At 33.7% G+C, this 20769-nt stretch overlaps 1 protein-coding gene and 2 long non-coding RNA genes across 3 annotated transcripts in view; 1 reads left to right on the forward strand and 2 right to left on the reverse strand.

Annotated features, from left to right (window-relative positions):
* Positions 1-20769, forward strand: part of LOC128086655 (uncharacterized) — a 631060-nt gene that overhangs the window by 525854 nt on the left and 84437 nt on the right. The gene's annotated exons all lie outside the window — the stretch shown is intronic.
* The window catches only part of WDR27 (WD repeat domain 27), an 89293-nt gene that overhangs the window by 6053 nt on the left and 62471 nt on the right, over positions 1-20769 (reverse strand). The gene's annotated exons all lie outside the window — the stretch shown is intronic.
* On the reverse strand, positions 2191-6436 carry LOC128086662 (uncharacterized). The gene is made up of 2 exons (XR_008209471.1): positions 5835-6436; positions 2191-3803 (listed from the first exon to the last, which is right to left on the reverse strand). It is a non-coding gene; the product is annotated as an uncharacterized LOC128086662 (long non-coding RNA).

Here is a 20769-nt window from a genome sequence, read left to right on the forward strand (position 1 = left end):
AGTGAAACTGACAGGAACACCAGTGAAAACTAGTGTTTATCAGTGAAAACAGAACCACCAATAAAACAGTGGCTCTTGAATTTTGCAATGGTTTGACAGCAGTAATCACGAGCAACAAGAAACAGTATGGAACTGAATTTTATTATATTTTTTACTTTTCTGAAAATGATGTCTATAGAAATGTAGCCTTCTACCTTTGTCCCTGAAGACCTGTACTACATGAAGGATTTACTAACTCTGGCTTTGTGGTTTAACACAAGAAGAGAAGATATCTACGATTAATGAATGTAAAATTATGAAAAGATTTGTTTTCTTGAAAGATGACTGTTTAATCCGTCAGCTATACTCTAAGAATTCAATCAAATCAAAGCCACATGGTGGTTTGGTTTGGTTTTTTTTTTTCACAGAAAGATAGTACAGAAATTTTATGGTTAAAACAGATATCCTATTGCAGAAACAAGAACTGAAAAGAAAATATAAAAACAGGTTAGCAGTCTTTAACCATAATTCCTTGAGGTATAAACTCCGAGTATAGATAATATCATTCAAGACCTGAAGACTTCTTTGTGTTCATAGTATCCATAAATTCTACACTACCCACTTTCTGAGATGTGAAATTTACTTGATTTAAATACAACTTGTGAATCAATTTTATATTTATCTTTTTGCTTCTATACTAGCATTCACAAATCTTTTTCATTTAAATCTAGTACTGATGAAGAAATTCTGAAAGAATAAGCTACCCTAAATAACTGCAGATTCCCGTAATGGATCGCATTTGCTTAACTTTGCCTTTTCTTGCATAGGTAAGAATATGTGCAAGAGCATAAAAATCCCCAGGAAGACAATGAAGAAAAACAAGCTACCACCAAAAATCCTCACCTAAAAGAATGAAATTCACTTGATACTTTTCTGCCTCTAGAGGTAAATGAAGAAATAAACATGACAGAAGGTAGTTATAAAGCTTGTACCACTGCAGGAAGAGCATTCAACAATGCAAATGCTATGAAGATGGGTGTGATACAGAGCAGGATTGTATGGAAAGCCCTGCACACCTTCCAGATTTGAGAGGTAAGACTTTATTTGTTAAGTCCGTTGAGAGAATTTTCTCTAACTTCAAGGGGCCTTGGATCAGGACTTCATATAAACAAGCCAATAAGTGAAACAATACACTGATTTAGAGTTATTCTTTACAACTAGCAGCAATCAAATAAACTAGTTTCTTTCTTGCTACCACATTATTAATGACAACTTACATAGGCCCCCGAATGCTGTTTTTCTTTTAATAGGCCATATTAAATATTTCCATTCCAGAAAACATGCCATTTTGGCAGTAAACCCTAATGTGTGCAGAGCACTAGGACAAAGTGGTAGTAAATGTTCCTTATGTAAGTACACATCAATACATCAAATCCCAGCTGCTAGAACACAAATGAAAGGACACGACTGAATAAATTACAGAAAATTGTAAAAAGGCCAGGCTGAATGAAAGCAAGATTGAGCTGGAAAATTATTTATAACATGTTTTAAGCACTCTCATATACAGTGTTGTTTGACTGAACTGGCAGGTGAATGTGCTGTGTAAAACTTATGTCACAAACTTAAATAAATTGCCTTTATCTTTTCCTTCCTTTAGTGTGACTTCTGTAGTGTTCTCTTTCTTCAGAGTTTATGTTTTTGAATTAAATCCTTGCATTCACTTGGGCTTTGCGACATCATACTTTCTCTATTGAAACATTAGCAGTAGTAATTGATTTTGTAGCAAGATAAAGAAAGCTGAAGTGTGAAAGAACACTAAAGAACATTAAAACTCCCAAACAGCTTAGCAATAAAAAGTGAACTTAGAAAAGAACTTATACAGTACTTAATTTTTTTTTCACACAATCTTTATTACATTTGGTCCCATTATAAAATTCTGCCTCAACACTCCATTCTGGTGGTTAACACCTTTGGGTCTGCTTGAAGATCCACATAGCCTGATACTTAAAGCAACTAATTCAAATTCAGTCTGGGACTTAAGAAATACAAAGTTCTACTCATTTCTGCACGCGTGCGTGGCTTACTAGTGGAAATGTGCCCATACTGTGTAAAGAAGCTGGCAATAACAAGGAAATAAATGTGAGATTACAGAGGGTGAACTACGCTTTTCTTTGCCACCTTAGTCAGTATCAAGGTATTGAAACACAGCAATGAAAGAAAGGGCAATTTATTACTGTTTATGTTTTCTGAATAAAAAGTAAGCTTCTCTACAGACCATAGCTACAGTTCATGTCTCACATAAACATACATTATCATTTTAGAAATCCAGCTGCTGTGTCCTTTGCTTTCAGATTCAGATTGAATGAAAGATATCCATGTTAAATAATTTTCAATATGAAATACAGATTTTTGAATTTCCATTGGCGTGATTGCAAGGCAGCAATGACATAAGTAGGCAAATACATTGTATTTACATTCCTAAAGTAGTCCTCCATCAAAATTATTCAGTCCTTTCAACTAAATTCAGCTTTTCCAATTTTAATTACAACTATATATTGATGTATCACTCAGCTGATCTACAAGAATGTAAAAATATTTTCCTGGTAAATTTTCTTTAACGTGTTTAGATCTAGAAGAAAGCAGGAGTGAGGAAATTTCTAGTGGATAGGATGTGATGAAAGAAAAAGAAAACTAACAAACAAACAAACAATGTTTTCAATGTTGTAAAAAACCATTTGAAATTTATTTTATATAAACATAGTGAGTCGGAGAAAAAAGTAATGGTTTTAGCTGTCTGATGAACATTTGGTCATAAAAAAGCCAAATCCCTCCCTGCATGTCTCAAGTTCAATACAACCAAATACAATATTTCAGAGTATTTCCTACTGAACCCACAAAGGAATCTGCATTTAAACAAAAGTGCTATGTCAATATTGCTATATCTTTCTGAATAAGTATCAATTAACATAAAAACACAAAGCATAGAGTAAAATCCAGCTGTTTTGCTTCAGGATATTATGCTCAGGGAATTAATAATGTCTTGCTTCTCTAGTTCACCCCCACAACAGCAGCACTGAACTAGTTACAACCTTTTGTTGCTAGAATAACACATCCCCTTCTAATATTATTTATTCAAAATTTACAGTATCTAAACAGCCTATGAACTTATATATCTGATATTTTCTTTTTGAGATGTCATACCCAGAGTGAACGCTTCTTTGCTAAAATTTCCTTCTGGTAAAAAAGCAGAGAAATGTCAGCGTTCCTGAGAGAAATCCTGTTGCGACTGGAATTAAAAGGACGGTCACCAGCAATCACAAAAGGCTAGAAATAATCTCTAGAAGTTCATGATTTATCTCAGCAAGTATTGTCACCAGCTTTAGGTATTCCTAGATCTGCTTGGTAGACACTAACATACACTCACAAAGCATTATCTCTGCTGGAAAATCTTGAACGTGTTGAAATGTGGAATATGAACATCACAAAAGTATTTCACTTGTAAGAATGAGATACTCTGGAAATTATTATGTAATTAGAGATATAGAAATATAATATAGAGAGATATAGAAATGTATAATAAACTATTTTTAATGCAGAAAAGGGTTTTATTATATTCCTATAATAGTAATTTTGTAAAGTCTGCAAAATATACTTAGAACTCACATGGCTGGACAAATGATCGTTTATTTAATGATAGGTTTGAAACAACTTAAATGTAATCTCAGACATTCTTCGAAAAGACTGCCTTAATCTCCAAGGCTGCTAATGTTTGCATGACATCATTGTCATTACAGTCCTGTCTCTTCACTCAGTAATGAGAAAAACTGAGGGAAACAGGAGAAAGAGTTTTACTAGCATCCCACTGGGGTGTATAATTTCAGTTGCACAAACTCCACTTCAAAACCTGGACATTAGCTCACAGCAAAATATGTTAAGAACAAAACAGAAAAAATTCCTTCATGCAATGCCAGCCAAACAACAGCAATCAGGCACTTCCCTTTGAAGTAGCTGTTATATACCTCTAATTATCCTTGATACACCAAAGAGACAGATTTTTCTTCCTCAAAATAAGGCATGTATCAGAATCTAACAGGATTACATTTCTGCTTTTATTATTCACATTCAAGTGACTGAACATGTTTACTTACAATATATTGTTGTTTTTTTTCCAAAACCTGCCATTGTCATACCACTTTTGCATTCAAATTAGTCACTTTATCATGAAATAATGAAAAAATGCTCTCGCAAAAGAGAGACAAGTACCAAAAAAGAAATTGTTCTGTATAAAGACATTTCTCTGACTTATTCTATTCATAATTTTCAAAGCAAAACACAAGAGTAAATGAAAAATTTTGGTATGATTCAACTTGGGCAGTGTTACGTCTACCTGGATACGTTAATTACAAAAATTTGTCCTATTAGCAAAAATTTTATGTGTTCTAAAAGCATACGCTGCAAGAAAGAGGGCTTTTTTTTTAAGTAGTTGCTAATTACTGATCATATAGAGACAAAATGACATAATGAAGTCATTTATATCAGAAAAAAATTTACCCAACAGATCTAGACATGGTTGAAAGCAATTGCAAGTGCAGTGACTTCTTCAGAGAGATTATTCATACCGTTCAAATTGTCATCATAGTTTAAAATACTTGTTTTTATTCTATAAAAATGGTTATTCATTAAAATAATCAATGTTGTCTCAGGTTAGCTGTCCAAGAGAAATGACTGCAAAAGCAAAGATGCCACTATATCACGTGGCAGTTATCACAGTCACAAGAGGCATTCTAAATATAACTGAATTTTAAATTATTTCTGGGTGAACAATTATAAATAAAGAAAATAAACAGAGATTAGATAGTGTCCCTTTTATATGACCTTAAAAACATGTTTGGATGTGGTGAGTCCATCTAAATATAAAATTCATGTTAAAAATAGCACCAGTGAAATTTTAAAAGCAGATTAAATTCATGGAAATGTTAATCAACTTGAATTCCACCCTGCCTCTACTAAATATAATGTTAGTTCTTTAGGTAAGTTAAATTATTAAAGTCACTTTATTTATTGATGTTTTTTAGACACGGTAAGTAATAAGTATGTATTCCAAAATTTAGTAAAGTGAAAGTACACAGTGATGAAAAAATTCAGGATGTCCCTATCTCTGAAATAAACTGTCTGAAAAAAAGTAAAAGTATATATAAAACTTACTGATGTGACAAAGTTTAATCTGAGATATAGTGTAACTTTATAACATGAACTACAGAATTGAACCTTCCTGACCGAAGTCATGAAAACGTAATTTCATGAAAAATCACTCCAGTGGTATTATATTATCACTTTACTGAAGAAGCAGAAGGCCCAGGGAGATTCCACTGAGACAAAAATACTTTTGGAAGCAACTGTTGGGTGTAATTTTTAAGAACCTTGAAGAAAAGAAGCTGCCAAATGTGTTTTCCATGTATAATGAAGTATAGCTGTTGGCAGTCAAAAAACATAAAATAAAATGAAACCTCAAAGCTTCACTGCCTGAAAAAATGTCTTCCTTCTACTTAATGACACAGTGCAAGAATGTGTACATGAAAGAGTCCAGGTAGCTCATTAATAGCAATGAGACTGTGACTCTGCAAACTCCACAAACCCATATTCTCAGAGACCTGGGCTACTGTCACTTGAAATCTAACACACTAAATATCACTGATAAGCACTAAATCTCAGAGTTTTCTAGCCATTAAAACAGGCAAACCCACAGGTCAACGAATGAAAGATGAATTTCTACAGTACAGGAAGCTACAAGTCAGCTACAATAGTGTATGGCAGGATCCATGGGTTTTTCCATTCATGATCTCCAGTAAGTGTACCTTGAGGAGAAGGATTTTTCATCACACTTTTGCCATTCCACAGATGATTATTTTAACATTTTCCAAAGACATCTGTATTTTCAGATGATCATCACTGACTTCAGTAATTACAAAAAATGTTTGGAAATGCAAAGTTTTAAAGGCAAAATAGGGCATCATATATCAAATGAAATTAAAACCTGTGGACACATAAATGTAAATCACTTAATAAGCACAGCTTGCCAGTGTCCAAATGCCATTTATCCAAAGTCAACAAAAGCTGCCTCTTGTATTTGCTAATAGAATGCAAAGTATTCATTTAGCTGGAAGACTTAAGGTTTTCAGAAGGAAGTGAAGTTACTGATTCATAAGTAACTTGAAAATTATGCACACCCAGCTGTGCTGATTCATTTTGCTTACAGGCATTTTGTACATGCAGAAATGTGTAAAAGCACAGATCACAATCCCTCCCCAGCACACCACACAAGGCTTACTGTCAACACAGGCAGAGTTTTTAAAAAGACACCCCTGGCAAGAAAGAGGAAAAATTTACCTGTGCTATGTATAATATACATATATAACTGTATGTTAGTATTTTTTTCCTTAACATGTTAATATACATAAACACAACACAATAAAATAAAATAAAATAAAATAAAATAAAATAAAATAAAATAAAATAAATCTGCTTTTTGATGAAATTTAGATTGTAAACATAAACTCTTAGGATGACTAAAATATTGTGCAGATTTTTCTTTAAATCTATGAATTCCAAACTGCAAGTCTTAGTAAGACTCCTGCTCCAGTGCAAAATGAGAGGTGAGAGTGTACATGTTTTTTCTTTGTAACCCTGTGTTGTTTCTAAGAGTCAGTCATCACATCTGGAATAGTCTGCATTTATCCTTCCACAAAAGAAAGCATAAATAGAAGGACAGCATAAAGTGATTTTGTTTTTCATTTTATATTCTTACTTTGGTAAATCAGGAAGTTTAATGTTTCTGGTGGCTAAAATGAACCTATTAAATGTGCAATTTGCAGATACCTCACCACTGCAATTGACTACGAAACAGTACGATCTACATGTGGAATTACTTATTACTTTCAAAACCTGAATATTATTCACAAACAAATTATTTAACTTTGCTGCCATTTCACAGCTAAGAATATATTTTCATATCTTCCTACAAATGATAGGCTTTAAAAACATCTGATACCTTTTAGACAGTATATATAACGTAAATACTTCACACTAAAAAAATTGCAATGAATGTATCTGAAGTCTTTGAAAAGAGACTATGTTTAATGGGCAATAGGGAAGAAGAGTGTGACAAGAAAGTATACTGTATACTGAGTTTAGAAACTGTCTGGAAATAAAATGATCAGAACAAAAGACTGCTACTTAAGTGATACATTCCTCAGGTATGACTTTAGAGCACTCAGTTCTGGAGACTCCAGCACTCAGCACAAGAAGAACTGAGTGACTTGCCAGACTATTAGGAACAAATAGTTTTCACTAGCCACGTACAAGACCTATAAACATAAAGCATAATCGGAACCACTTTCCATGGCCAAAGCCCAAGGACTTCGAATACAAGCATTTATAGTATTGCTGATACAAAGGCTCATATATCACATTCGTTATTTTACAAGAGATAATCAAATACTTCTTTTAGGGCATATTTCAGTCCTAAAAGAAAACCATGCTATATACCACACATGGTAAAGTCTGCTATTTAATACAGGATGCTGAGTTCTTACAATATATGATTCCTTTGAGGTAAAAAAAAGTTATATAAAAATCAATTTTGTGCACTGCAAACATTTTAAAATTATTTGTGATTTTCTACTATTTTCTGTTTTTGCAAATGAAGGTATTACAGACTGATTTTTTTATTTTTTTCTTGAATATAATTGTTACACATGGTTTTGAAAAAAGTCCTACAAGTTAACAAATACTCCAAGTAAGCACCATTGTAAACCTTTTCTACAGCAAGATAGTATCATGATGTATACACAAAATTAATATCTTCTTAATTTTCAGATCACTGCATATTTACCAATTTCTACAAGCTTTTCAAATTTGTAAGTACTGAGAATTATTCTGCAGGAAAAATTGCAACACCACATTGCAATTTGGAACTAAAAATTACTAGAATAATATACACTCAAAAAATACCCAGAATCTTAACAGAAGACTGACCAGAGTTAGTTTCCTGGAATTTCTTAGCTCACAAAAGAAAAACATAAAAGGAATTAGATTAATAGCTTTCTTAAAATGTGTTTTTCCTAAGTGCACGATTTGTACAGCCAAATGAGAAGTTTAAATGTAGCATGTCAAGTAACAAGCTCATTCAGTGTGCTGTACCTCAAATATATATATACAAAAACACAGGCATGAAATGTGGAGTGTACCTATACTGTTAAATGGCCCATGGTGCAGTAATGCTTGAGCCAACAGAGAATCAAGGCAGTATGTTGATATGGCTTAGTACAGGATTATACACAGTTCCTTGCAGGAGTTCAGAGGCAGGCAATGTGGTCATGTTGGTACCACCTTCCATTGAGTTAATAAGGCTGACAAGTTACTAGATCACCTCCAGTGCTGGACTAGATCATGAAACTGTCCAAGTCATAAACTGACTTGCTAGTAATCCACTGAGCAGTTTAACTCTGGTAAGATTAATGCAAGTTTGGAGTCCTCAAGCACACCTACATAATAAATATGTCCTTAATTTTTTCAATTCTCAGAGTTACTGGAAGAACATATTTGCTTTAGGGTAGCACAAATCATGACAAAAGAATGGATCATTCTTTTATCTTATCATTCATAGTCTGCAACTATAGAAATGCGTAGTTTTGAAAAATTGGTTTGAGCTGATATCTTTCAACCGATATTTCTCTCCAGGCAGTTCATAGCAGTACCCACAAAGCTGGGAAAAGGTATCAGTCCCTAGAAAGAAGTTAAGGCTGTCAGCATATGAAAAATTAAACACCCTTCCACAAAAGAAGTACTGAGCAGAGACTGGTAGTACATGAATCCTCAGTTTTCATAGAACCTGTGGAGAAACACACTAGTGTTTGGGACAGGGTCTTCCCATTGGAAGAGATTGGATTTCATTCAACATTAGAATGGCAGTCCACATCATTATATATTTGCAAGTTCCTTTCTGTTAATCAAGTGTCAAAGTAAAATTGCTTTAACCCTCAGAGCCACATAATATTTCCGTAGTCTGTGGTTGAGAGTTATCAATGTCATGCATGTGAAATAATTTTCTTGGAAACACGCTGTCTTACATTCCTATGCATTTACAGTACTAGAATAAAACAGCCTGGAAGAGCAGAAACTAAAGGACATGTACTACAGACTCAAAGACAAAGGATAGGTCCAACAGGAATCCCTAGTCAGGAGCAGAAAGTCTGGCATTTTCCTAACGGTGGCCCTATTGGAAGAGCTAACAAGAAAGGGAAACAGAAAATGTCAATTACAGCAACAACAGCTTCTGGCTTAAAGTCAGCAGCTCTACCTGAGGCTATTGCAGATATCATCTGTTCAACCACTCCTGACTGGTTTGTATTAGTGTACAGAAGCACCCATTTGGGTCCAACTTGCACAGCAACGACACAGAAGGTGGTAATGCCCTTGACAAAGCTTGGACCAACAATACTACATGGAATCTAAAATCAAATCTTCAACAGAAAAAAAAACCTCACAGAAACACTTTTTTCTTATTAACTAAATTAGAATTCAAAAGTGAATCTATGAGTTGCTAATAGGACAAAAAAATAGTAGAAAGAATTTAATAGAGTTTTTAGTGATACTTCTGCCTGTTTCCAGATTAGGACACACTTAGCTGCATGTGTAATATCATAACTGCATACAGGTACTACTTTGCTGCTTATTTTTGTAATTTATGATAGCCTCTGGATACAGTACTGCTTCAAATGAAACAAATGACTATTTCCACTTATGTCAATCAGAGCAAAATCTATAATTTTGATTCTGTTCTTTGAGCACACAGAGCACAAAAGCAAGATTTTCATCATCTAATCACTGTGAAATTATGCCTCCACATCAAGACTTTTTCATCATCATATGGTATTGTATAATGCCATATTTAGGCAATGAAATCCCAAGCTCATGCACTGAAAAGCAGACTCCACAGCCAAGTAAAATAGCACTGTTGATCTGTTATAAACATTTGATGGAAATTTCTCAAACCCAGAGTTTTCAATTCTGTGATACTTAATATCTGAAAGACATAAAATTCCTTGTGTAAGTAATTAAGCTTTTTTCCAGTTTTTATCTAAATTTTAACATGTTTTAGAATATGACTCTGGTGTAAATCAATAAGATACTACTTCCTTTTAAATTAGAGTGCTAAATAAAATAATTTTCTTCCCAGCAGTCTGGGATTTAGAGTGATATTTTTCAAAATTTAAATTGGAAAAATCAGACTTACTTGCAAATTTCTGTTTGACACTGTCATTACTATTAGTTCACTCTTCCAGATGTTCAGTATTCTGGGTTATCCTTTGCTTTTTACATGTAAACAATAAATGAGAATCTATTGTTCCAGAACACAAACTGTCTTCCACATGTCTTTTAGAGCAAAATATAATTCGCTATTTTGTTGAAGTGCATCTAATTTCTAATGTCATTGTCTGGCAAGTTTGAGATACATATATCTGTGTATCTTTTTGTCCACACCCATATTTGGTTCTCTTTCTCATTTTAGTGTTTTTTCATTATTCTTGTTCATTTTAAGAATTTTCCAACTTCTAAAAATAATTATCAGTACTATTCTTTCTTGCACTGTAAATCTTTGCACTTAGTATAATGTCCCTTTATAATTCCCTTTTTTCTTTCATTCCAGATTCTCTTCTACTTATGTTTCCATTTTGTTACATTTCTTAAGTTTAACTTTATACACTTATTTTTGTTCTCTGCTGTTTTAAGTTGCTAATACTTATTTCAAAGAGTAATTTTTAAGTCAAATCACTGTCAACTATATTCCAATAGACTCCAAGGAACAAAGCTGTGATCCACATCCATGTTTTCTTTGTAATTTGCCTGTCTAAAGTTTTTCCTTTTGGTGACACAGATCAGAAACAGGGAGAAAGTATATTCCTAGTGGATGTATTTTGCATTTTGCAAATGAAAAACAAGGAAACAATCTTTTTTATTTTTTATTTTTACCTAGTGGAGGTACAAATATGCAAACATTAAACTGTCAAGGCGTAAGGTATGAGCCAACATTAATGCTTCACCATCCAAAGGTACCTTTTCAATAAACAGAAGCAACCACATTAATAATACATTCCATACATAAGTTTAGAGAAGAATGGTGCAAATAGCTTTCTGGGAATCTAGTAATTCATATGGGAGAATATAAAATGTAATTATTTTGGCAACTAATTATCCAAACATGTATTAACGGTATAAGGTAATAAGATTTTTACACGTAAAGTAAATCCTTTCCTTTGGTTTTTATTTCATTTGAAGAAGTCAAAACTGAAAGAAATCATATGACTGCTGAATCACTTTGGAACAGCATACTCTGAAGCTGCCATCATACTTCTGAATTTTAATGCATAAGAAATACTATATTGCCCTTCATAGCTAAAAAAAAAAAAAGAAGTACTTTTTTTTTTTTTTTAAGATGCTCAAATTGGCTAATGGTAATGTTGAAAAGGAAAACTTGCATGAATTTTTAAGGAGGATGCCCCTACTTTATCCTCTTTCCCTGGAAACACTAAGTTTCATGGCACTATACATAATGATATGCAGTACCAACACAGAACATTTATTAGGATGCCATAAAGGGTTATCCCTTCTACCTGAGTGAGGACAGATCTTTCAAGACAAATTCTACTGAAGTTCAAATACGGATTAGCTGGAATTGAAATGCCCAGTAAAACTCTGTCCAAGTACAGGTAAATTTTGTTTAACATATGTATGGATTCAGGAGCCTCAACCAGCTAACTGCACTGCTGCAGCAGACCAGATGAGCAAAACAGTTTAACCTGTATACATTTCAATCAGAAGTTTTAACTAAGATTCTGAGAAGTGTCTTTTTCTGCTTTTGGTGTTGTTACTACCTTGACTAAATAATGTTACTTTTCTAATACCAAATTTCATCTCCTTAGTCCCTACTCTTCCATACTCTCTTTCTTCCTCCACAGTATTTTTACATTCTTGTCTTTCTTTTCCCCTACTGCAATGTTTCTCTTCTGTTCTCCTTCTCTTGCCCCAGAGAAAAAGCATTATACATTATTTCCTCCATTTCTTATTAACATATCACTTTCATCTGGCTCTTCTTCCTTCCAGTGTAAGCATTCCTTAGTTTCTGTGTCCTTAAAAGGCCTGCTGTTGTCCAAATTTGTTTCTCTAGCTACAGATCATTTCTCACTTGCTTAATAACAAAGAACATGCCATTTGCAGTTGGTTTATTTGTTGTTGGTTGTTTTTTTTGTTGCTGTTTTCTTTTGTTCTGTTTTGTTTTCCAGCTAATTTCTCTAAAGTACCTTCTGCCGTTGAATTTCACTGATATTATTTCTCATGGTCCTTCTATTCCTAGTCGTATCTAAAAGTTGTGGCAGTCAGGTGAAGGCCCTGGTGACTGGAAAAAAGGCAGTGTTGCACTCACTTTTAAGAAGGGTAGAAAAGACAACCCAAGGAACTATTAACCTGCCAGCCTCAGCTCTGTGACAGGGAAGACCATGGAATGGATCCTCCTGGAAACTGTGCTAAAGCACATGGAAAACAGGGCAGTGAAAGAAGAAAACCAGCATGGCTTCACTACAGGCAAGTCCTGCCTGACCAACTTAGTGGCCTTCTATGATAGCATAACTGCCTCAGTGGACAAGGGAAGAGCATACTAAATTCTCATACATAAATGGAGGAAAATGGCTGTGATTTGGGATTATTTTTTAGTATTTTTTAGTGGCTGGTATTATTTTTTAGTTATCATAATTATTTAAATTAAAAAGGTTTACTAGTTTTAAAACAATTGAGGTATACATATATCATTCTTCTTTATGTAACATTTCAGTTAGAAACAATTTTGACCACATTACATCAGCTATAATAATATATCCTGCATGTCTCCAATAAATAACCTAAAATGGGTGTTCAACAAAAATTGCTAATGTAAAACATAGATTAAGTTTCTTTGGAACTAGGAGTTTTTTTACCTTGGATTTGCTGAATGCCAGTCTGATGCAAAATTCCAAAACTTACAGTTACCACATTGTCCATAGAATTCCTCTACAGCACAAAAACAATTTGCAACAAGGCAGGATAAGCAATGCAAGCAATCTAGAAAGTGCAAAGATAATCTATAACAAGGGTAAGCAATCTCTCAATTTTGTTTAACTACATTCAGTAGTAAGAAACTTTCTGAATGAAGCAGACACACAGAGGATGCACACAAAATGATTTTTCCCAAAGTATACATGTTCCTGCTTTCTTGCAAACTATTTGCCAGAGGTTTAAAACACCCTTAGTGCTGGTACCAAACAAATACTTACTTAAGTAACTATTTGTGATTAAGTCAAAATGTTCAATTCTGTCTGCGCTTACTCCTGTGGCTCCCTTTGTTTTCTTTCCCTTGCTATCCTTTCCTTACCTATACTTAATTCAAAATTATAGGCATAGTTCCTTCTCACTTCTCTCCAGCTGCAGTGCGGACTCAGCATCCATGCAGTTTCCACAGAGAACAGATTCCTTGCAGATCAAATACCATGCAGAAGCCTATATGGTAAATGCATTTTTGACAGTCTCACAGCCCTGTCAAGTCAGGCAAGACAGGCATTGACAGGCATGCAGCTGTTGGCATGTAATCATTTATTGAGAACATGGTAATTCATCAGTTTTCCTTTGCTATAATTTTTAAATAGAAAATCTCTAAAAACAGAATAGCGCAGATGGAGGCAGCAGTTTTCTTACAAATACTTATGTGATTGATGTTTTACTGCCACTTATATAAGGCAAAGAAATAAAGCGTGTCATAGATTGTCATACAGGTTATCAAAAACATCAAGCTACCATTCATCATTCATCCTCAGCATCTACAGCCCATTGACACAAGACAAATGGGTCATTCTGCAGAAACTTGAGCTTCTGAAATACTTCATAGTTTGGTATCTTTTTAAAATTCAATTGTGAACTGGGAAGAGATTTTTTAAACAGTCTTTGAAATACTTCGAATGTTGCACCTTGATATCGTAGACAATAAGATCAACATTAAAATGTTTTTTAGTATGGTCAGGAGCTATATTGGTAACTAAGCCAATATACACTTTCATTTCAATTTGTATTTGATGGCAATTGCAATGAGTCACAGAATTAAACCAAAAATGACACATCATCAATGCTGAATTTCCAAAGCAAAACAGTGTTCAATTCAAGGCTGTGCAATGTCCAGCAAAGCCACCAACCAATCAGAGCCTATTTGAAATGACAGTGGAGCAGCTTGGATAAGGTCGCATGGAAATCAGAAAGTGCTGCCAAGAGCTCTGCAAGATTTAATTATCCTCAACCTGTCTTCCTCAGCATGGTATCAGATCATATGGGGAATCTAGCTGTGTAAAAATATTTTTTCAGCTGTCTGACAGGAACGGGTTGCTGCCTAAGTTAGCTTCTCATCTAGAAATGTTCAAACACACATAAAAGCACAAGGACTTTAATTTTCTGTCACTTTCTGCAAATCCATGAAAGATCTATCTGCCTTTGCTCATCAGAAAAAAAGAATAATATTTTGCCCAAAACACTATTTTTTTTAAAAATGCCTTCAATTCTTAAACAGTATGAATAAAGAAATGTCTTCAATGATAACTCTATCTCAGTGACTATGATAGCATTATAGCATCACAATTATAATTTCAAGCTGCTGAAGAATTTGTATTTTCAAGACATAAAAAAAAGTCTGAATAACTTGTTTGATTTTTACTCAAAAATATCTGAACATCTTTTTCTGAACAGCTGAGTAGAAAAACATACTTTAATAATTTGTCCAAAAAGCAAAAATTTCAGAGATTAGTAAACAGCTGACATGGTAGAATGAAAAAATTCACAAAAACAACAGAATAATTCAACCCTAATACATGTTTATAATAACATGGGGTTTTTTTCCTTCATTTTGTTTCATCTAACTTCTTTTTTTTTTCTATTGTAGGATTGGCATTTTATAAAATGAATATTTTTTTTATATGAATTTTTTTAATATCCAACATGAATATATTATTATAAACCACTGTGAATGGACAAATATACTAACATTGAGATGTATATGGAAGGTGTTGAAACCATTGGCAATATCATGACTGATATTTTTCATAAATAGAAGTGTACTGTGAACAGAAGCAGTATCATTCTTAAACAACCAGCATCAAAAAGAAACTCTGCTCTACTAACAAGGTAATCCAAGTGACTCGCTCTCATAGTAAGTAAATATAACTCAAATCACAGTCTCCGTACAGCAGTTTGGCACACAAATTTCCTTCAACCTCAAGATCTGGAAAAATTCTGAGGCTTGGCAGGAGAGCAGCACAAGAGCACAACTGTATACGGTATTGTGAAGAAAAATTGTATTACCTCTTAAAAAAAAAAAAAAAAAAAAAAGGACTAAATTAACACAAAGATTTATCTTTTTTTAAAAGACATTGCAAAAAGTGTAAACAAATATTCTAATCTTTCACTACCTCACCACAATCCAGTAACACTACCTGCTTCTGTAGTTACAAATTTAGAATTGTAATTTTTTTTTCACTTATATAACATAAAAAGCCAGCTAATAAAGTACACTTCAAAATGAGACTGTGAATTATATGACTGTCTTCTATGGAAGCATTACATCCTCTTTTTCTACATCTCTTTTCTTCTCAGCGGAGCAGCTGTCCCAATGTCAGTCATGCCTAGTAGACTTTGAAAATACATCTTTAAACAGAGAGGACCACTCTCATTCTGGCCACAGCATTTTCCTGAAATAGTCCCTCCCAGGAAACTCTTGGACCACCCATGATACACCCTACTTAAGAGCTATTTGTCACTGATGGACAGTCCCTGACTGCCAACTTACTATGACCACCCACTGTGGGTTTGCATGAGGCATTGAACTCATTCAACAAAAACAGCTTCATGAGTCAAGCTAAAGGACTAAAAACTCAAACAGTGAATAAATAATGTAAATGAATAAGCAATAGCTGAATACGTGCCTTGAGTAGGATACAATCACATCTTCAAGCTGGATTTGTAAGTTCTTTTAAGCCTAAATCACTTGCATGTTTTAAGACTCTACTATTAGTGCATACAGCTAATGTCTAGTAGATACTTAACACACTCTTGTGCGTGAAATTTGGAAAAGTACAAAAGCCTCTGATACATTCTCATGGGTTATATGTTCTTGTAATCTATTTAGATTTCCAGATTAATTCCAATTTTATTAACTCCGATATTAATAAAATGCCACAATTGTCTTGTGAACATCTGTCATTAATACTGTACAGCTTTCTCCCTACAATCCAAAATTCCACTTGCTATCAAATTCTGTCCTCACCATCTACTGTATAAATTCCAATCACTTTGACATTCTCTAAGTTTTAAGTGTTGCAGTCTTAATTTTGACTTTTAAGTCATTCCAATTTTTAAAGCATAAAATCTGTAAATTAGAGACATAGTAGAAATTAAAATGAAAGAAGAATTGCAACGAGGATACGGTTTGAATAGTGTCCACTAATGATCTGTAACAAAATTCTGATTAAGTTTAGCTCTTAGGAAGCCCCTCATTCTAGGTCTTGAATAGAATTCTGATGGACCCTCTTCTGTGTTTTCATTGTGAATGGTGAGGCCTTATTTTCTGTCCAATCAGCACAAAAGAAACAAAATTTAATAAACGAAATAATGTCAGAAAATAAGTACATAGATACGGTGAAAGGCACTTTAACCTCTAATATTCTAGTAACCTAAAGTGATTTTCAGTACTACTTTTTACACTCTACATTTGGCACTATTTCTTTGGAATCAGTACACATTAAAACTACACATTAAAACTCTAGAAATAACTCAGTGAAACAGGAAATGCTTACAGAAGTGGGAGCTTAAAAACTACAACAGTTTTGTGCGTCAGCTAAAAGCACTGTGACCAGCTGTCCAGCTGTAGTGGTGTCATTCAATTTGATTCCAGACCTGATGTCATGTAGTTTATTTACAAATGTACTTAATGGAAAAAAGAAAATCTCTCTTGCCTCGTTGCAATTTTTCATTATGTAATTAAACAATTGGATTAAGAGTTGTTCTCTTTTACTCAATACTGGAGAGGCAGAGACCAACCTCTTTTCCAGGCTCTCTCATGGTCTGTTCAGTTTGCTTTTTTTTTTTTTTTTTGAAGCAAGAAGTCCATGCACTATATGAACTCTCTTTGCATGCAAACAAGTGCTAATATAGCTCATTTTGCTGAATTGCATTGGTCAGTCTTCATTAGCTATGTAATCACCAGAACTTTCATGAAAGATTAATAAAGATTTGTCTTTTAAAATAAACTATCCTAAAGCATTTCTGCCACTAACATGCACACGCTAAAGTTCCTTAATGCAACATTCTCATTATTCCATATGACATAAAAATCAATGAGTTTTGTGAATTTAGTATTGTCATTTTTCTTTTTTTCTGCTCTTTTTTTTTTTTTAAGGTTTAATTTTCCTCTGGATAGTACTCATCTTCTATGGCTGACAGATTTATAATGCTTATATATGTTGGGACAATATGGCCAGGGACTGAGAACATATTTTACTTCTGCATTATTTGTCCCCATCTCTATTTACCAAGAGAATGAAAGTTCATTTTATCACTGTGTAATCCACCTTTTCCTCAGGAAAATATTTTGCAGATCATAGCAAATTCAAAAGCCAAACCATGGTTTTAAATGGCATACTGCAAACTCAAAGATTTTCTGCAGAAAAGGATATTCTGTTTAAAAGCAATAAAGGTGTATAACTCATGCTTCAAGAAAGAAAGTGGAATTATATTTGTTTTATGCAGACCTCCGTATCACTTACAGGAGTGTTGAAATAATGCACCTAACTTTCCTGAAGGACCTTATTATTTGCAAGGTGCTTTAAAAATTCTGTTTCAATATCTAAAGTAAAAGGAACAAGAGCTGCTCAAGTCATGAGATTGCAATGCTTGCATAACACTGGGTAAGACAGTGGGAAAACCAGCTAACCCTGCCAGACTAGAAACTTCCCAGTGGAGAGTGTATCATATTCTGCAGTGCAAACAAAACATTTTGAATTTGAGTCAATCACAGACAGAATTTGTTCCAAACTCCAAACATAAATTAAATTTGAAATTTGGGAAAAGAATGCACTTAGAAGCGAAAAACCACTCCACTCAGTAAGCAGCATAATACAACCGTTTAGATAAGTTTTTGATGGTAGAACTTCAAATGCTGTATGATACAGCAGAAGCCAGCATTCCAAATGCCAGCTGGAATCTATTCAAAACACTTAGATCATGTATAGTTTACAAGAAAAACAAAACAGTAATCTGTGCCCATAGCTTATATTCAAAATACAGTATTCTGCAAGTGAGAGAAGGAATTCTGGAAATCCTTAAAAATTTTATAAGGAAACACAGCTAAGGAGCCCCTCATTTAATAGTTTTTTTACTGTTAAGATGAGTCCTAATGGATATTTTACTAAAACAGCACAATGGAAAAGGGATTTTTCCCAAACAACATTATTTTGCTGTTACTATTACTTGACAGTAATAAATGGAATGCATTTATAAGCATCTATTGTCTTCACTAACATTCCTCTAGGCATTCAGACTGCTTCTTAAGCAAAAATGAAAAATGCATGCTTTTATTTTGTATCAAATACAGCACTCATGTTTCATAGCAAATCAGCCATAAAAATAAAATGGAGGAAATCCACCCAGACAGACTGAGAGGAGAAAATGTTATGCTCTGCAGATATAACAAAATTTTGTCAGACATAGTGTGATGTTTGGTTTACAAACACAATCTTTTGGATGTTCTCAAGATTCATCTGCTGGTTCTATATCCGTTACTCTTATGAAATTCTAAATCAAGTGTATATACATGTATAATTAACATTTCTGCCATACTCTCCATAAAATGTAATCTCACTTTATGACTTTTCTTAGAATTATATGGCTGCAATTTCTATTTTCATTTTTATTATTATATATTTTCCTGTATTTGACATTGTACATTTAAAAAAAATTAGGAAATTAGCTCAAATATGGTAATTCAAATGAGATTATGATTTTCACTGCTGCAGTCTTCTCACCCCCAGTATTCCATTCACATTCAAATTGAGCAACTAACCTCTGATTATTCACTTTTACAAAAGCTCCTGTATTACATTCATCATCGTCATATTTCAACTCTAAAACTTTAGGTATAACAAACAGAATTTCATTCTGCATGGGTGTGTTTTACGTTTCAGTCAGCTGTTCTATACCGGAGAAGATCAACTGGTGATTTTGGGACGGAAACAGGCAAAGTAGAAACTTTAATAGGCACCTGGAAAGCTTTAGGATAGACTGCACAAAATGCAGTAGGATAACTATTTTGTTTGGCAAGTAGGTAGTCAAGGAGAGTTCATGAAACGGTTAAGGAGAGAATGTAAACGCACAAGGCTTGCATGAATAATCTCCCACAGACAAGAGCTAGCCCTCCAAGTAGAGGGCCAGTCAGATGCCTTTGCATTGCACTTTGCTGAAATCAAGATTTGGAGAGCTGATTAATTTTAGTGAAATACAAGATCTGAATTATCTTTACGCAAATAATCAGTTTGCTTATAAGCAAATAAGAGCAATATAGAGTTTTACACAGACATTGCAGGGTGACTACAGAGACATAGCTCGTAAAGGCTAATGGGCTCAAGCTGTCTACATATGATCAGTATCTGCACTGCAACAAAAATATCCTTTGCCCATAATAAAAATATCCGTTCTATACATAACTTTTCATTGCCTGAAGTATGCCATAACTTGCAGAGCCAGGCGGATGTAGTAATGTGGAAAACTTTTGGCTTTATGGCTCATTGTGAGGACACCTATAAGGCACCAGGGTAACACCAAATAATTAATGAAAGACTTGTTTTTTCAGCAAATGACTGAAGTTATTTATATGAAGTGCACTGAAACAGCAGAAATATTTTCTTGGTTTTTCTTTAGTATCTACCATAAGCATCATGAACTCACCATCCTCTGCGTATAGCTCTAGGATTTTTTCTAAGCAAAGAAACTCTTATATATATGTCTTTTGAATATAAATGTTAGTAGATTCTAAAGATAAATTGTGTAGATTATCTGGTTGTGGTGATGACAGCCTACTTTAAAATGATTAAATTTAGCGTTTTTTCTCCACAAATATTCCATGAAACATTCATTGAGTTATTTTGTGTCAGTTTGATAAACTGCAGACTGAAATCTTATTTAAAGGGAGTTTGAGTCATTCAAAGCGTACCATACATACCATACATTTACAACAAGCTAAAAAAAGATTTGAAAATTTCTGCTTAAAAAAAAAAAAAAGAAAAAAAAAAGAAAAAAGAAAATATAGCAATAATTAAAAATTTAACTCTGTGAAGAGACAATTTTCAAATCAATCTTTCAGACCACGGGAATCACTGGATTTTAGTTGCTTTTTATTTGTTTTTTTTTTTTTCTCCACACTTTGCCTGGAAAACTATAAAATCTGTTAGTGATAGTTTTCCAATTGTCTGTGGTTGTTACTAGTAGGACAGCTAGCTCCAACAAAAAAATTGTAAAATAGAGTGGTCGAAATGGTAATATCTAGAGTTCCTAATTCCCTAAATTTCCCATTATTGTTGCTCCTGATGGCATTTCACCAGTAACATCTATAATAGGATGACAACTAAATCAACCTAAACATTAAAAAAATGGAAAAAAGGGAAAAGCCTGAGG

The sequence above is a fragment of the Tympanuchus pallidicinctus genome, unplaced genomic scaffold (genome assembly GCF_026119805.1).
Source record: "Tympanuchus pallidicinctus isolate F22 unplaced genomic scaffold, pur_lepc_1.0 scaffold1, whole genome shotgun sequence".
Taxonomy (NCBI): domain Eukaryota; kingdom Metazoa; phylum Chordata; class Aves; order Galliformes; family Phasianidae; genus Tympanuchus; species Tympanuchus pallidicinctus.